This window comes from Falco peregrinus, chromosome 2, assembly GCF_023634155.1.
Source record: "Falco peregrinus isolate bFalPer1 chromosome 2, bFalPer1.pri, whole genome shotgun sequence".
In the NCBI taxonomy this organism is placed as follows: Eukaryota; Metazoa; Chordata; class Aves; order Falconiformes; family Falconidae; genus Falco; species Falco peregrinus.
The window spans coordinates 66,479,094-66,497,238 of NC_073722.1; the positions used below are offsets into that span (position 1 = coordinate 66,479,094).

General features: G+C 39.8%; 1 protein-coding gene across 6 annotated transcripts in view; it reads right to left on the bottom strand.

Moving 5' to 3' along the window:
• CSGALNACT1 (chondroitin sulfate N-acetylgalactosaminyltransferase 1) overlaps positions 1–18,145 on the bottom strand; it is a 47,893-nt gene that overhangs the window by 24,791 nt on the left and 4,957 nt on the right. For 4 of the 6 annotated variants that reach the window (XM_055795246.1, XM_027787752.2, XM_055795243.1 and 1 more), the window contains exon 3: positions 3,849–3,932. The exons of the other annotated variants lie outside the window; for them this stretch is intronic. The gene's annotated coding sequence lies outside the window, so the exon portion shown is untranslated. The remainder of the gene's footprint in view (positions 1–3,848; positions 3,933–18,145) is intronic. 6 annotated transcript variants of the gene reach the window in all.

The window sequence follows — 18,145 nt, forward strand, 5'->3', positions numbered from 1 at the left end:
AAGTCAATGCTGCCGCAGGAAAGAAGCGATGATACTTTTCTCCAAAGGACCATTTCTCATTAGGAAGCTCTGACCTGAAGTTTTAGGAATGCAGCTGCTCGAAAAGTGTTTTGAACTTCACTAAAATGGAAATGAAAATATGCATTTGAGTTGAGCTGGAGTTCAGCCTGCTCTTTTAAGAGCAGATTAACAAACCATCATAGATGCCAGTCCTAAAAATTACTGGTTGGGCTGGACAGCTGAGATGTCCAACTTAGCTGGAAGAGTGGCACATTCTGAACCTGACCTTCAGTTTAATTTCATTTAGGTAAGTGCCATCTCAGTTTTGTAGATGTGTCAAAGAGGAGCATTTTCCTCCAGTCACATGATGATGTAACAGCCCTATGCAATATCAACATAACAGCATGCTAACTGAGAACAGGTTCTTTTTGCAGGAAACTAGCTAACCAAACATGGACAAGCTACAGCCAGGGAACAGCTAAAAGAAACTAATTTACTTCATTTTAAGATCTAATTCAACTACTGCTCTGCATACAGAGGGCTTCCAGAAAGACTAAACTTGGTTTTAACATAACACAAAGCTATACCAGTTCCTGAAATGGGTCAGTCAGTCAGCATAAGATAGATAGAAAGCAAAATCCTTCAGTATTGCCTGATTAAAACAAAGAATAGGATAAATTTTGCTTAGCCATTTAAGTCTGAACCTGGAAAAAAAGCTGTTACTTCATTCTGAAATGTTTACACATGCATACTCACTGTTCTACACAAGCAAGTGAAAACTGACTGCCACCACAGGAATGAATGTCATTCCTTTTGAGAACAAAGATGACCACAACCTTACAAAAGTAGCTCAGGTCAGCAGCAGCAAGGCCTGTAAAAATAAATGGATCTACACCTATGTAGGGACACACCATGAATGTTTGTGGGTTTAGACCCATATCTCGTCATGATTCTGTCACATGATTGTTACTTCAAATATTTTTTGTACGAAGTACATACTGATGTCACTTTATACCAGGAGCCCCATGGATTCTGCCAGATGTACATCACACAGTACTATTGCCAGACTTTCAATGAAAACGAGCCTAGTGCATGCACACAAACCTGTGATGTAGGTCATGAAGTCAGTGAAGGGTTTAGCATGTATCTGATTAAGCAGGAGAGACATTTATCCACTAATCACTAATAAAAATGTGCAAACATGCATGACTAAGTTGTGTTCAGAAACAGGAAAACCGAGCTAGGCTGAGCTGCAGAGTGGAAAGCAGTTTGTGCGTGTCACAGTATCTACCTAGGACTGCTTTAGTCAGGGCTATATAAGGGCTCATGTTTCACCACCATACCAGCCTTTTGCCCGCACCTGCAAAGTGCAATGAAAGTCCACTGCTTTGAGAAAAGTTGTTAGGTGATAAAGTACAGTAACAGCGACTTAAGGTCCCTATCCTATCAAAGTCCTTGTAAGGTAGCAATATAAAATTGAGATGTCTGAAAAATTCAGTCTGACCTGGAGATTCCCTCCTCCTCTCCTTGCCAGAAATCCCCTGGTATAGCTAGAATCCCCAGTAACAAGCTAGATGGTGGACTTGAATGTCATTAACTCCATCAGAGTTGACAGCAGAGGAGGTTTCCTCCCTCCTGAGGTCCAGCACGTGGGAACTGAGGTGAGACATCTGGCTCCCACAAGTCTAACGTTATATTCTCATGGTAATGCACAGTCCAAAATTTTGTGCTCCCTGTACTTCAAATGAAATTTGCTGGGTAGCAGTGGTATCAAGACAGTGCTTCAAATAAATAAGAGCAAAGGGGACAAGTGAAAAAACATCTTGGTAGACAAGCTATAAAGGGTTTGGTATGTTATCCAGGCTGAGCAAGAATTATTAGCGTAGTGACTAATATTGCTGACCAAGTACTGTTCAAGAAAATCAAGTTTCAGGTACAAACAACCAGGAAATTAGAAAATAACCAGCCTGGTTCAGTATTGAGACAGGTTACCCAAGCTCCACACACAGTTCTAAAACATGCAGCATTAACAGCTCTCATAGCTCACATACCAACCCCCAAGCTCTGCTGATCTGCATTTCCCTATCAATCTGGTCTGTACTCATCCACAGGAAGAGGCTAGTCCCCTGACTCAGCCCCCATTTCCTTCCTCCTCCAGGTTAGCGCTTACTACGAAACAACACATGCCACAGTCCCGTTTAGTTCATCACCACTGTTTTGATATGTGGTTTTGGTCAAAAGCCTAGAATTTCCTTGATATATCAGAAAAAATTATCTCTAGATATTTTTGTCTCCTAGCAGTTCTTTGAAAAGCCCAATTAGATATTGTCTCCTAGCAGTTCTTTGAAAAGCCCAAGCTTTTTTAGTTGTTTCAGTACAACAGCCTTTCTCTTTCTAGAGAAAGTTTCCAAATATCTTTTCCATTATTCCATTAGGCTCACAATATTTGAATCTCACTAACTTCACTTTCATCATTAAACTAGCCAATGCTTTATTATGGGAACTTGAAAAGACAAATCACGGCAAAGTCTCTTACAGAAAAGGTCCATGCAGAGGGGAAAACGACAGGAAGGTTTTGTATATTTAATATTATACAGTCTGTCTACTTGACCATGAAATTCTTCTTCCAAAAAGGAATTGAAAAAAGCCCTCCAGACAACAAAAAAGTAAAGCACTATCTTGCTAAGCACAGCTATCGACAAAGTTTCACTTAGGTCTATTCATTTCAACAGCATTAAGATGTTTATCTTTGTAAGATACTCTATCACTTATAAGGATCTGTTTTTAAATAAAATATTTCAATACATGGAGAATGCCTACTTTGTTTTAACTTAAGAAATCACAGTGCTTCAACTTTCCACTTCATGTCAGGTTTTTCTGGGTTTCTTTGAAAATGCCAGAATGCACATAGGCCCACAGAAAACACCACTTTCGGTCAAATGGCTATAAGAAAAAATACGTTTTAAATTTTACTTCAAATGTCATCACATTTCTATATCTTTAAGTAACCCAAGCCACATTGTCAAGTGTTAATGATACACCTGCTCACAGTTACTTCAGTTTCTAAGATTTCATCTCTGATCTTCAAATCATATTGAAAATAGGATCTATGCTTCCAATTTCTTTATAAAATACCTCAATTCAAACAAGTAGTCTGATATACTGATTTACAGCTGTCTGATATATTAATTTACAGCCATAAAGATAATTTCAGTTCTCATTGGTCATCAAGAAATTTCAGTTCTCTCACCGAACTTGATTAGTATTTGGGATTAAAACTGTAGTTTATTATGGAATTTTAATTGCAGTTATTGCATAGTTGTCAATAGCTCTTAAAAACCAGCCAACCATTCAGCTAGAAATGCGTTAAGTGTTAACAGTTCATACAAGAGGCATCCTGGTTCTCTAACACAGAGCTGATTGATGACATAAGTAAAGCCAGTTTCCCTTGCCAGTAAAAGCTATCTTTTTTTCCCCCTTTTGTTACACAGGAGGAGTACACCCCGCAGTCAGGTCAGCATTTCCTGAAAGGTTCCAAAGAGCCTATCTCTTAAAACAACAACTTCAGGCTTCAATCAGAAGCGAAGCATGTTTCATGCAAAGTTATGAAATAACACACAACGTTAGACTATAACATTTTTTTTTCTTATTGTACAACAATGGGATCTGGCTTGGTTTGATTTAACAAGTCATGTATCAAAGTTGATGTAAACCCAACTTCTTTTTGTTTAATTAGGATAGCTCATCTTTTCTAAAAAAAAAAAAAAGTTTCCTGATATAAGGTGCATTTATAAAGCTTTTCAGAAAACAGGAATAGAAAAAAAAAAAGTGTAATTCTCACAACCTACCAGAATATTTGAAGAAAAGGGATTTCCTTATGAGATGAAGCTTCATGCTACTGAGCCTTTTTTTCTGTTCATATGGAAACCTTCCTGCAAATGATAGCATGTTTTATTTTAACAAAGATTGGCTAGAAAGTGTGCTACTCAAGCTAATGAAATAAAGAGAAGAAATTGCTGCTGTGCCTTTACAGATTTTTCCCTTCCCCTCCTTTTTATAGAGTTTTCTGCAGAATATTAAAATCATACAACTTTCAATGAGAACCCATGGCAGTTTAACTCAGAGGAACATATTCCCACCCCCAAGCCAATGTCCTCTAGTCTGCCTGTCTTCTAACCTGTGGAAAAGGAAATGCAGCTGTTTCTGTAGTTTCTTACAAGTGTACATTGTCCCATTAACTTCTCTGAAGGGTTTACTGTAATTAAGCAACACATTCTGGATTACAGGTCTAAGATCTTATAACCGATTACTCCTAGTGATTTAATTGTTAATAAGCTGTAACGCTCAGCTGAATAAATAAAGTTTCTGCAGTCTCAAACATCACAGATGTAAACCCTGTCACACTAATGAAATACCTGAAGGATTCAATATAAACTGGGTGAAACCTATATTTGTTTTATCATTACCCCTCCACCAGCTTCTTTCTGTATGTTGTTCTGTTATCACAGAATTAGTTCAACAAGGGCTACCAGAAACAGGAACAGAATGTCTCACTAGAAGTATTCCAATGGTCCCTAAAAGAATAATGGTTCTCCTGTTGATGGGAAAGCATCTCCTTTCCCTAGCTGCAGTCAATTTAACAGGCAGTTTTCCAGAACTAGCATCTTCAGAACAAATAACAAGAGAATTTAACACTTTCTTGCCTAAAAGAGGAAGGAAAACAACTGTTGGTAGAAAATATTGGTTGGAAAAAAGCAGCTAAAAGATCCTATAGGAAAGAATGACATATAAGCAAATGGTGTCAGCATGTGGATGTTGAACAAGTGAAAAAAGGCAACTCATAACTGAAATAAACAAAACTCCCATAGAAAGGGAATTTTTAAGTGCTAGGTAAGAGCATGCATAGGGGGATTGCGGTGGTTTAATTCTCTCCTCTGGTATGTACCCTTGGCAACAAACTCTGCTTGACTTTGCACTGAAAGCATGACAAACAACTCATCAGTAATGTAGAAGTTGATGAAAATCACTGTGTTTTTAAAGGAAAATATAGGTAAGAGAAGTTCCTTGAAGAGCAGATCAGATCAGCCATCCATTTAATGGTCTACATTTCCTCTCATAAAAGATACCAAGTGCTTCGGAAAGTGTGGAAAAATCTTGTAGAGCAGAGAAATATTTCTAACCTTTGTAATTTTGACGATCAACCTATTCCCTAAGCATAAGTTTGCATTTTATAACAGGCAAGCACAAGAAACAATGTCCTGTTTGGGAAATGTTACATTTCTTCATTACTCCTTTGAATTTTTAACATGGTTTTGACCCTCCACTGCTTCAAATTGGTATTCTACCATCTCCTCCCTTGTCAGAGAAGCCACACAGTTCTAGCTGTTTAGGTACTACTATTAGCTGTTTCTGAAAGGAGACAACCATTTCTAACAGCTGCTCTTCTTGATTAGTACTTCAGTTGGTTCTGTTAAGTTGCAGTCAAAAAGGACAAAGAAAAGCATAGTCCCTCAAAAATAACTGGAAATTTCAAAGAACAATTATTTTACAGATAACCCCACTGGGCCAAGGATACAATCATAGGCAGAACTCTCCCTTGTTTACTGTAAGTGACAGATCTGCTCACATTACCTGAGGTCAGGCTCCTGCACTTAGCTACTGAATTATCTCTCCAACTCCATCTATATACAGCAAGAACCACATTCCTGCTGTGAGCCCAAGGAATTTACCTGCTTGACTTAACCAACTAGCTTGCCAGATGCCTATAGATGGCTGGGAGGCAAATGCTCCCCCAGACCACCTATTGCACATGATTATTTCACTGAAGAGTTCTGCATAAGCATCATTGTACTAAAGCCAACCAACTTATTTTACATAATTACAGCATATTCATTCCTGCAGAAGACCACAGCTCAACAGACGGAACATGCCAGGAAGTGGGAACCCTCCTGATAACTTTGACACACTGACTTGCCTCCTGTAAAACCAATCCAGTGTCCTACTGTTTATTCATTTTATTTCTGACTTCAGCCACTTGTAAGGATTACTGGACATCACACAGCCTGTGCAGTGCAACAGTACAGTACGTCTCCAGTTGAGTCCAACACACCCAAGATGCACTCAGAAAAGGGAAAGAATATAACGAAACCCAGATGTTCTTAACCTCCCTTTTGGTTTTATACACCTGCTTCTGCTTTGTTCCAGATATTCTACCTCAAAATGTATAGCTGAATTGAAATATAAGAAATGCAAGAACCAGGCACTAATCTGAGTTAACAAGCTGCTTGCTAACTGAGGAGTCCTGCATACTTCCATTATTACAGGTCTAAAAATAGCAATCCTTTGAGAAGCTGTTAGAACAGCAAAATGTGGCATATGGATATAAAAGTAATCTGTGGATGAAAGAAAAAGATGTTGAGAATCTATTGTAAACGAATGGTTAAATAAAGCCATTTAGTCCCAGCTTCAAGTAGCAAATATTGCCATAATTATCAGTGATGTCAGAGCCAACTGCTCCACATGGGGTCTTGCTATATTCCCTTCAGAACAGCTAGGCTCCCAGGCAGTGGGGTCTGCTCCAGATGAAAGCTATGCAGATTCCTAGCACTCTCTGACCACTCTTTAGGTCTTATTTCTACCCATTTTGTATCTCTGCATGGTAAACCTCACCAGAACAATGATGTTGCTTACTGTTCAACACTTTGCACAGTGGAAATCAGGTCCAGTTGGGCCCACAGTGGGCCTGTTGTGACAGCAAGGCACCAAATATCAGATAGAGGCCCACAGCTGCTTCATTCTCCCTAACAGATGCACAGGCTGTTTGAGAGGCCCTAGTATTACCAGCCTGCCTGGTCTACTGAAACAACATATTAGGGCTGGCAATCAGCCCAGAAAGTTTAAACATGGTACAAACTATAGCTCCAGCCCAGAGGAAAAAGAGTAAGAAAACAGTAAATACCTTGAAATTAGGACTCCTCCAGAATTTCACCTTAGCCTTCAAAATTAGGAGCCTAAAACTACATACTGTGCACATACTGCACCTACACAGCGAGGTTCCTCAGCTGTTGGCATATCTGGAATTTCACATGAATCTGTCACACAGGGGCAGAGAGAAGGAATTTGAGAGGCAGATGTGAGGCAAACACCTTGTCAGGATCTCACAGCATCATTTTGCATTTCTTTCTTTTAAAAAGTGCATGCCCTCAGGATCACTATTTTGATGTGTGTACCTTTTGCTGGGTGGATGCTTTACCCACTCCTTGACTTCCAGAGGAGATGCCCCAAGAATTCACTCCCTCCAAGCGCACTCTTCTTTTTAAGTGCAAAACTGATTCAAGGAGTACAGCTACAGAGAAAAACTCCAGGTGCAGTTATAGGATGTGCCCTTCCATCAGCACAGGAAAAAAAGGATTCACAGTCTAAAGGGAGACAAGAGGAGCAGCTTCATCCGATGCTGAACTGCACATGGAGGTCCCTCCAGATATGGGTCCCTAATATCCAGCCAAAGGGAGGCAAAAGTAGAGACAACTCACTGTAATGGGTAGGAAGACTTGCTTTTAGGCAGCCTCCTTTTCCACAGTAATTAAGAGTCATTTCCTGAGAACATACCCCACTAGAGGCTCATGCAATAGAGCATTTCTTAGCAGCACACTTGATGGCCTGCAAAGATATAAACAAAGTTCAACTGCTCATGCTCCAAAGCACTGGCAAAACCTAGCCCTCCCTCAGCCCAAATCCACATTTTGGCACAATGCTGCAGAACACAGGCTATATTCATTAAACAGGTGGCTTCTCCGGCTTCACTGTAGTCTGCAAAGCTGTCAAAAAAATCATGAATTGACCAGAAAATGCTTCCACAATACCTGCAGAGGACAGCCCAGCTTGTTCAGTTTCAAAACTTTCTACACCAAAAGCCTGTGATTTTTAAAGACACGCCCATTTCCTGGTGTTAAAACCACCTGATCAATCTCAGCTGAGAAACACTGTATCTGCACTGAGAAGAGGTCTAAAGGACACCACTTTTATCACCAGTGTAGCAATGGTGTAAGTAGATGAGGTTTCTCACACAACTAACACACTGCACAGTCAGCCTGCTTGAAACAAAGGACTTGCTAAAAGGAGATGGTGTAACGTGAAAGCAGAGCTAGAATCTGCATTTCATTAGAGACATGGAAAACATGTAAGGAAAAAAAAGTCATCCCACAAAAAGGATATTACTGGGACGCTCACTGGAAATGTTTTCCTTTGGAAAAGGGAAGTTCACCAAGGGGTTAAGGTAACGATGGCATAATACTTAGAGAGGAACGTTTGTAATAGGTAGCACTAGCTCTACTGTAACACTTCCATGTGCTGTAGATAAAATACACTGGACAAAGCAACTCTACGCTATTCAAAGAAACAACGTAAAGAATGCAGGCACTACACCTTATTAACACTTGTCAGATAACATGAGGAAGTCACGCAGATGACTTCAGTAATTCCTGATAAATCGAATGAGAAAGAATTTACAAATTATAATTTCCTACTGAAAACAAAGCTAGCTGTAGTGATAGAAAGCAAACCTTTTTGCACCTCAGATTTTATGCCTCCTAAGTAGATTTCAAAGGCACAGCAGACAACATGAAAATTATTTTCAGAGCCTTATACCTGGATACATGTAGTTACCCTTTGCTATTTTTTTCCTGTAAAAATGAACTTTCTCAATAATTTTCCCCATTTATTCTGGAATGCCATCAATCTAATCAGGCATCAGGACGCTTTGGATTCATCTTATTTCCCAAACCACTTGGAAGAAAAAATAAAGAGTGTATCAACGTATGAGTTAAATGGAAAAATTATTACTAATGTCATGATGATTTATTGTGGAAGTTTTAGTTTCATTTTAAAGGAAAAATTTATTGAAGTTGTTTCCAAGGCTTAGAATAGTATTAACTGCCAAATCTCAATCTGTTTTTCAGGCACTGATCATTTGTAAAGTATTGTGTCAGTCCAGTAGTAGTAACTGCTATTAATGAGCATTGCAAGTAGACCATCTGACAAAATGCCACAGCCAGGCACTGTTATTTAGACCAGTCCATGCCCTAACTTCATTGAAAGATACAATAACCTTTTTTTCTCCTCTTTTAATTAATCTATTCAATATCAAAATGTCAAGTTCCTCTGATTAGCTCAACACATACACTGTAACAGGACATCTGAAAGCGTCAAAGAAGACCAACTTGCTTTGTGCCTTTCCATTACATGCACACAGTCATCAAAGAACAGAAACACAAACTTTAAAATTCATTACCAAGCCTATGCCATTTAAGCTCAGGAATTACAAACTTTGTGTATGCAAGAGAGGAGATGGATTGCCTGCTAAGATGACATTTATACTCAAAGTAAACAGGTAGCACAGCCTAGATTTCCTAATGTGGCAGGTTGTTTACAGGCTCTGATTTTCAGGTGCTGAATGCTCTGACCGCATGCGTGCAAACCAGCTGCATGCTTGTGAAAACACAAACCACATGCTCCAACCTGAAACCTCTGTTCCAGGAAACAGAAGGGACTTGGTTAAATTGTAGATTGGGCTGTCCTCAAGCATCCCTCCCAGTCTGGCCATTAGCACTGATATATTGGAGTTGGGGACACACAATTCCCTTTGCTTTGCTGAAGGGATGGAAAAAATGTGTTTAAAAGGAAGAAGTGAGAAGTAAACAAGTAGAGAAAAAAGATGAGGGTGTCTGTGGGAACCACTTAGAATCATGTTGTTGCTAAAAAAATCTTGCAATGTGAAGAAATTGGCTGTGAGTAGGTTTGCAGCTACGAAGAGATACAAAACCTCAACATGGTTTGAAGCGGTTTTGAAGAGGAGCTGTAGCAGCTGGCTTGGATTCTGAAGTGTGTTTGCAGGGGAAAAAAACAAACAACCCATGTGTTCAAGACACACATATCTGCAGAGAACACTGAGAGAACCTTACAGAGCACCACAGGGCCTGGACCAGAATCATACCTCTTCTCATGAAGGAGTGAGGAGCGGACTGGGAGCCTTACTCAAGTGACTCTCCTATTTTCCCTGTGCGGTCTGTACCAGCAAGGGACTCTCAGCTTTTGCTCTTCCCAAAGGTAGGCTGGGTTAGGAAGCTCTTAGCACCCCTCCTTCCACCAAGTATATTTATCTCAGCAAGTCCCAATGGGCCTGAATCCAGCTACAACAAACTTTCTGGGCACTTGTGACTGTTATGAAATGGAGTGACTCAGCCAAGCTACATCAGAAAATGAACATCTTTTATTTGTTCACAGAAACTTAAGAAGCCAAGGGCAGAAAAAACACAAGTGTCAAAAAAGACACATCCCAACATATCTTCATCTTACAAAGCTTAGCCCTTCTCTCTGACCTTAGTTGCTATCTGGTTTTCTGTATCCCCATACACTTCTGAATGTTCTGCCTCCTTCCCCAGACCCACAGCTTTGTGCTTAAGGGAATCAGCCATCTGTCCAGTGATGCTGTTGAATCAAAGGTATCAGTGTTTATTTACCACCATTTACCAGCATTTCCCCACTTATGTTCTTATTGCCATGGTGAGCAGCGAGAGAGCCTGAAAGATAAGGTCAAAATATAGACTAGATATCTCCCACAAGCCATCTGGAAGAATCATTTTCTGAGGAATTCTCTGGCATGGATTTGCACTTACTTGGTGACCAAAAGCCAACATCAACTCATCACTCTGGACTCCTAACTGAGCTCCTGGGACATCTGGGAACAAGAACCATCCCTAAAAACATTGAACCCAGATTCCTCTCCAGGAACTGAAGAGGAACCTCCCAGTTCCTTATATATTATCAGTGTTACCTCTCTGGTCTGTGTCAGCCTCATTCTGTTTCCTTCCACAGTGTGGGACTTCAGGTCCCTGCCACATACCTGCTTTGCTGAGCAGCCCACCATCACTTCATAGGAACTGATTATTATTTCCCAACTTTCAGAAACTTTTCAGCCTATCTTTGCACAAATTACAATGGTAACGTATGACAATATATGTTGCATCTGAATATTTGTGCAGATGCAGCAGATCTCTTCCCCAGTTACTATACCGCTGAAAATCAAATGTCAGTCTGCATGTCTTATATTACTCATGGATAATGCAATTAGCATCACAGTACAGTTACGTAAACTGTTAATCAAACATCTAGACAGAGGAAAAAAGAGATGTCAAATGAATCCTGGAAAGAGACACAAAGTACAGGCTGTCAAGACTGCGCATGTTGAAGGGCTGCAGGAAGGATGAAAATTATTGTGGTGCATCATGATTTAGACCTGCTTAAAAGGGAGGCTATCCACTTGGTGAAAATCTGGACCAACGCAGATGTTCAGCATGAGAGATTGTGTCCTGGAGACAGTTATGAGGACACAAAGTATGGAGTACTAAAAAGGCTGACATAATACTGACATACAACCGCCCTCTGTCCTGTCTCAGCAGGAGTCAAACTTCAAACACTGGGACCTAACAGAAAATTGGATTTCAGTAAAAGTTGACATTTCTCAGCATTAAATAGAATTATTCAAGACATGAGAACACAAAGTGCAGTACTGACAATGGTGTCAACATATCACAATGGTGATATCGCAATCCAGCCTGGCATCCTAGACTTAGATGAATTACGCACTGGTCAAGACCAAAGCTTTTCACTCCTGTGTTATCTCCTGTATCAAATGAGCCACGGTCTGGATTAATTTTAAGAGAGCTATTTTGAGACTCTGCTACATTAAAGCAAAAGTAGCTTCATGTCAGTTTTAGCCTGGGAGACTGGCTAAAATCCAGTTCTAACTACAGACTATGTGGAACCAAATGCAGACTCAGGCCTTAATTTTGACTTATGTATCACAACACAGAGACATCAGCTGGTTTTCCCCTGTGAATTGCAAAAAGCCTTCTCTGCTGATGAGTTTTGATGTCCTAGCTGCTTTCTGATCTGAAAAATAACAATGCAGTTTGGAAATTCTTCCCCTCTATCTTGAAACACACTTTTGAATAGCCTAAGTGAAGGGTTCATTTTAATCTGGATCACCAGCAAGATACAATACAACCAAAAAACCAGATCAAAATTAAGAAAAAGACAGTGTGCTGAGGAAAACAATTAAAGATTTAACCAGAAAATAGGAATAACTCAAAGGAAACTGCCACAAGTAATGGAGAAAGCATCAGTGAAGAGTTGTGAGTAATTCTTGCCTGCTTTTCTCACTTCAGATAAAAAACACACTTCAATGTTTTCTTGCTTCAGTCCCAAGAGATCTGAAATGCTTGCCTTGAGCTACTATGGACCGTACAAATCAGTTCAATAGAAAAGACCAAAAGTTTATTAGACAGTGCATACCATAAGCTTAGGAGCAAGACCTGTGTCATTCAGTGAGCATACTACATCCCCTCACACTTGGAACTAAGCTCCATGCAAGTAAACACTAAAGGATATCGTAAGGGAGAGCAAAAGTGCTCTCACTGCATTGAGGTGACTAGCATGCAGCACACCAGAGCTTTCCAAAACACTACTGTACTTTCTAGGTCACCATGTGCAGGTTCCAGTGCCTTTCCCAGGGCAAAAGGGTCTGTAAACTGGTCTGAAAGACAGTGCTGATCAATTTGTAGATGACAGAGATATATACATCATTATGTTACGGGACTGAACACCAGTGTGTGCAAGCAAAGTCTCCTTTCTGATGGCAGTATGATCTTGTGCAAATCATTTTCACTGTCTTGATATTTTCAACTGTAGCAAAGACAATAATGATGATGCACACTGTAATTATGCATTTAGATAAGATATTGAAAGAAATCAGAAGTGGATATGTACTGAAGATTAAATCACTCTCTGTGGCTTCTTCTCTTCACTGACTGTCATGGAAACCCAGTCAAGGAACTTTAACTAAACATTGAACTTAAAGGCATCTGGAATTTGATAATCCAAATCTAACCCTAGCAGTGTAAGAGTTAGCATCGGTATTAATATGCTAAATACCAATTCTCAAAAAATCTCAATGTGAAATACCAGAATCCTCCAGATGGTGGGTTTTTTTTCCTCCCCACGGGGTACATTATCATAGACATTAATTGAAAAAAGCCTGTTTACTTCAAACATGAAGGGAGGGAAAAGTGCCAAGACTGGAGTTGTCCATGACAGCTGCAGCGAGAAAACAAAAAACTAAATAGGCCTATAGCAACATGAAAACTTTTAACATGCCACTGTAAAGGTTAAAATGTCAGTTAGATTTCTTCAAGAGTCAGATAATTTTATCATGAATCACCTTAGTGGTGGTGCACACTCAGCTGAGAGGAACTGTGGACACAATTTGGTTCTAATTCACAGATAGAAATATCTATATACTTTTTAAAAAAAAAAAACAAAACAACAAAAGACAAAATGGTGAAAACAAAACTCTTAGAAAGAAGCAGCAGGAAAGTCTTATTAAGGAGAACAGTTTTGCAGTGTGACATCAGGTGATGCTCAGTGGACTAAGTGCAATTCCATCTGCATGAAATCACGCTCATCAGCTCACAGTCTGGCCCAGGGACTCCAAAGAAAAATGTAGTCACCTCAAGCTGATGTTCACCTATATAATAATGCTCAGCAGCAAGAAATTAGCACAGCACAGATATTTATCACACCAGGACTCCGTGATCTGTCTCACCTCCACCTTCTCTCCTTTCTTGGTAACTCTGGAAAAGAGTTTACCCTTCCCTTGGACTCCCTTTGATATCAAAGGGCACCCAGTTAGCCCTTCCAGCGGAAGGAGATTCTCATGAACCTAATGTTTCCTAACACCCAAGGCTCACCTACTCTCTCTGGTTGTCTGGAGAAGAGCATATTAGTCAACCAAGACGAAGATTATAATGGATGCAAAGACTCCTTGAAGATTTATCCCTCACAGCCAAATTCTCTCCCTTGCTGTTTTATGAAAGTTGAAATATTTCTGTGGGAATGTACCAATATCTAGCTTCCATTAAAGATTTTTTTAACTCTAGGATGACCCCAAAGGGAAACTAAAGAAATAGACTTAACCTGCTCTGTGAGTAACAGCACTTCTGTAAAACAAGTCAGGCAGTGATTAAGGAACTCACAGGACCCAACGGCTTTGAAACTCAATCTTATACAATATAAATACAGCCCCACCCTCTTTTCTACATCTCCTCTAACTGATTACATTCAAATCATGCATATTAGAAAAAACATCAAGACAGTACCGTTAGCTGCACAAGTTGCAGAAGGACAAAAACGGCATGAAGTGCCTAAGCCTCTTTAATAACGATGCTGCTCTCCACTGCAGATCACCTGGCACACACGGCTCAACTCTGAAAAAATAATGCACACACTCCCAGATTAAATTACTCCTGGAGTGGAAAAGACATTGAGCAGCCTGCCTGTTTCAATTGGCTCTGTAGTGACTGAGCTCAATGAATATGGAAATAGTTGGAAATCCTAGACCAATATAGAGAAGGAGGAGGAATATGTGACCCACATAAAGGCATGCTGGAGTTGCCTGAAAGTAAAATCATAGTGCTATATCAAACGTGTAAAATCCTCAGCATCAAGGACAGGAGGTAAAAAACAAAGACGACATCAGTAAAATGACAGAAGGTCCCAACAGAGATGCAAAGCCTTTCAAAAGCTCTTTACAGGTTGTCATCCTAAGAAAGATGTGAAACTGAGAATTTGTTAAATTTTAATTCCTAACTCTAATCTAGACATTTGTGTCTCTTTTGCTGATGGGGTTTAATAGGTTTACAAGATTACTAAGCAGTTGGCAACCAAGTTTCTTTGACTTGGACTCTGAAGCTATGACATAGCTAAAAAGATGCTAATCTGAACATAAGAAATGGACAACTACCTTACAAAACCCAAAAAGCTTTACCACCAAATGAGCCTGTTTTCACCAACTCAAGCAAATGAACTACAAAGAAGGTAAGAAAATTACAGCCCTGCACTTACTGGAAAAAATCTGCAATGCCTCCCTTAAATCTCTAAAAAAAGCCTACATTTTCCTTGGAAATGGCTTGCTTGCCCACCTGTGCTAAACAAGAATAACTAGCACCTCAGTGTAAGAGGTGCTTCTGCTGAAACAGAAGCGGTCTGCTTCCCACATACTCCCTGCAGCTGGAGTACAGGGCACATTCAGGCATCCCATACAGCTCTGGTTCTCTCAGCACGTGTATCACTCCCTGGAACTGCTGGTAAACAAGGGGTGTTACAGCAACCTTCTTCAGCTGCTTCTACCTAGCTGTCATAGGAAAGGTAGATCCAGAACCAAAGGAGAAAAAGGAAATTTAAACCACATTTGGATAAATGCTAACAAACATGCCCACAGAGTTCCAAACTTTTTTTGGCCACATTCAAAAATTAGGGCTACTGACCCATTACAATACTTTTAAGACGTTCTAAGATGTGCTCTCAAAACACACTTTTGCACGTACTTTACATTGGCAATGATCTAGTTTCTTAGTATAGTTAGTTCCTAAGGATTTTAGAGTAAAGCTTTATTATTCCTTCCTAATGTTAAGAAATTTTCCTTTCATTCCTTTAACATTACATAAGTGCTTTTCATTTCCTGAACGGTTCTCAGGGAAAGCTAGGATATTTGTGGAATAGCTTATTAATTCATTCATAAATACATATATTTGGCTCAATTAACCATGAGAAAACTTTAGCACTGACTTCTATCTCATAGGATCACCTTACACTGTCCTGCAAATTGGAAGGTGAGATGTTCTTTAGGCTGTTTTCTATCCCTGTGGCTCAAACAAATTTCTGCATCAGCTTCTAGGCTAGTAACCACCACTTTCGTCAATGCATCAATCTAAAATATTTCTGTTTCAATTTGCTAGGATTTGAGTCAATATTCTGATGTGTTATATATTCCCCTCTGATAATTTTTTTACTTAATAGCAGTCTGATGAGAAAAAAACGGTGCAGGTAACCTGACTCACAATACCACTACTGGATATTTTGCTAATAGCTTTTTACAACCTTTCCAAAAGTTGATTTAAAACCTCTTCCCTGAAACCAAGGGGCTTCACCTTCTCACAAATTAAATAATAAAAAGCTTCCTGTAAAAAGGATGTTTCAAAACTGTCACCTCTATTTTCAGATTATTCTAACTGATTAAGAATGGTTTCCTTGAATACTGGCTCCACGTTAAAAGTGCATATAGGAAAGACTCTGATGTGCCAGAGTAAAGCCCCTCCTTTCCAAATCAATACAACTCTTAAAGCTTCCCACTATGAAGGATGTCAGTACTTATGTGATCATCCTAAATGTTAATGAAAAAATCAGCTGTAGGATACATGAAGGCAAAGAACACACATATAGACATACTCTGGGCCAGACGAGTTGGTATCTAACAGCCTAATCAGGGGTTCGGTGGCTATAAAAGGTAAAACCCAAAAATATACCCTTCATAACTGGAAGCCCCTTTGTTCCAACACTGAGTGATTACCATTGATCCCTGGCACATGCAACACTACCTACCTAATTCTGTTATAATCACCATGGCCAGTACTTTCATAGCTATCTTCTCTGAAAGAAATACATAGGTAGAAATGCTAAGAAAAATTCTTGAATTATGTAAGGGCTAAAATCCCATTTTTAAGACTGAAATGTTCTGCCTTGTAAGCCCTCCCAGATGTAGTTGAAGTACCACCTTGGTAACAGAAATGGCAGTACAAGTGACAATGTCTCCTTACCTTTCACATCCCAGCAAAAGATGTGAGCAAAACACAAACCTGTAACCCCCAGTGCTGGTCTAAGTAACGTGTGAAAGCATGTGCCTGGGAGCCCTTTGCATATTCAGTCACTTCCGTGGTTTGAATGTTTTACCTCATAATTTTTTATCAACCCAACTTTCAAAAGCAGTGATCACTTAGTAAAACGTGTCCAACCCAGATGGAGTTACAGATGGCTCAACTGTTTTGAAAATTAAGTGATTCTAATTTCTAAATATAACCATACAATAGAATACAATCTAGTAGGCAGAGCTCTGAGCTGAAATGCAGAGGACTTAAGTCTTGCTTCTGGTTCTGCCAATGGCCTACTGGAAAGACTCTGGATGAGTCTTTTCACCATACACAAAACAGGAACAGTAAAAGAATTCCCTCAAAATCTGAGCAACGTTACAAACAGATGATTAATAAGGATATCTGGCTGCAGACTTTTGGCTTTGAAAATCTTGATCCAGTTTCTCATCCTGGAGAGGAAGAGAGGATTAGTCAATTTAAGAACTGTCAACTATTTATAGCCTTAGCTATAAAAAAAAACTTTTGCAGAAATAGCAAGCCAGAAACCCATTGCTGCCTCAACCCTTTCCAGTAGAAACAATTCCCAGGGGTATCTGTGCACTGTTCCAAGGTTGTTGGAGTGCATATTGTTCCATGTCTTCTTGCCAGCAAATTGCAGGACCACTTTCAGTCACACAATGGAGAAGAAACTAGAAAAAAATACTCTTTCCCCAGGAATTCACTTCAGTAGTTTCTACCACTGTTCTGTAATTCTTTTCTTTCTGAATAGGAGGATGATGCCCATGCCCAAGTCACTGTTTTACGTCTCTGTTATTGAGGCAATGCAACATGAAGACATGGCTATTAATGTAAATGGAGGGGTAGCCCACTTCATCACGGGCACAGACTTTGAAATGAAATCTATCACCTCTTCTATCTGCTATTGAAGATGAAAGCTTCCTGCACAGTTTTTCCTATTGTTCCCCCCACTCCCCATGATCTTTGCTAGATTTTGCCCAATCTAGCTCACAGACATCACTAGCAAAAATGAACTTACTTGGATGACTGCATTACTTCATGCAATACAGTTATCCAGTTGAACTACACTCATAACACCCCTGCAAGCCTCTTCTCTTGAGCAGGGAGCAGACCACCAATTAAGCTAGTAGAATGGCTATAGGGCTTCAATGGGACAGCAGAACTGCAACTTTGCAGTTTAGGGAAGACTGAGTACTGCAGAGTACTGCATTCAGCTCTGCAGCCACCAACATAAGAAGGACATAGACCTGTTGGAGCAGGTCCAGAGGAGGGCCACAAAAATGATCAGAGGGCTGGAGCACCTCTCCTATGAAGACGGGCTGAGAGAGTTGAGGCTGTTCAGCCTGGAGAAGAGAAGGCTCCTGGGA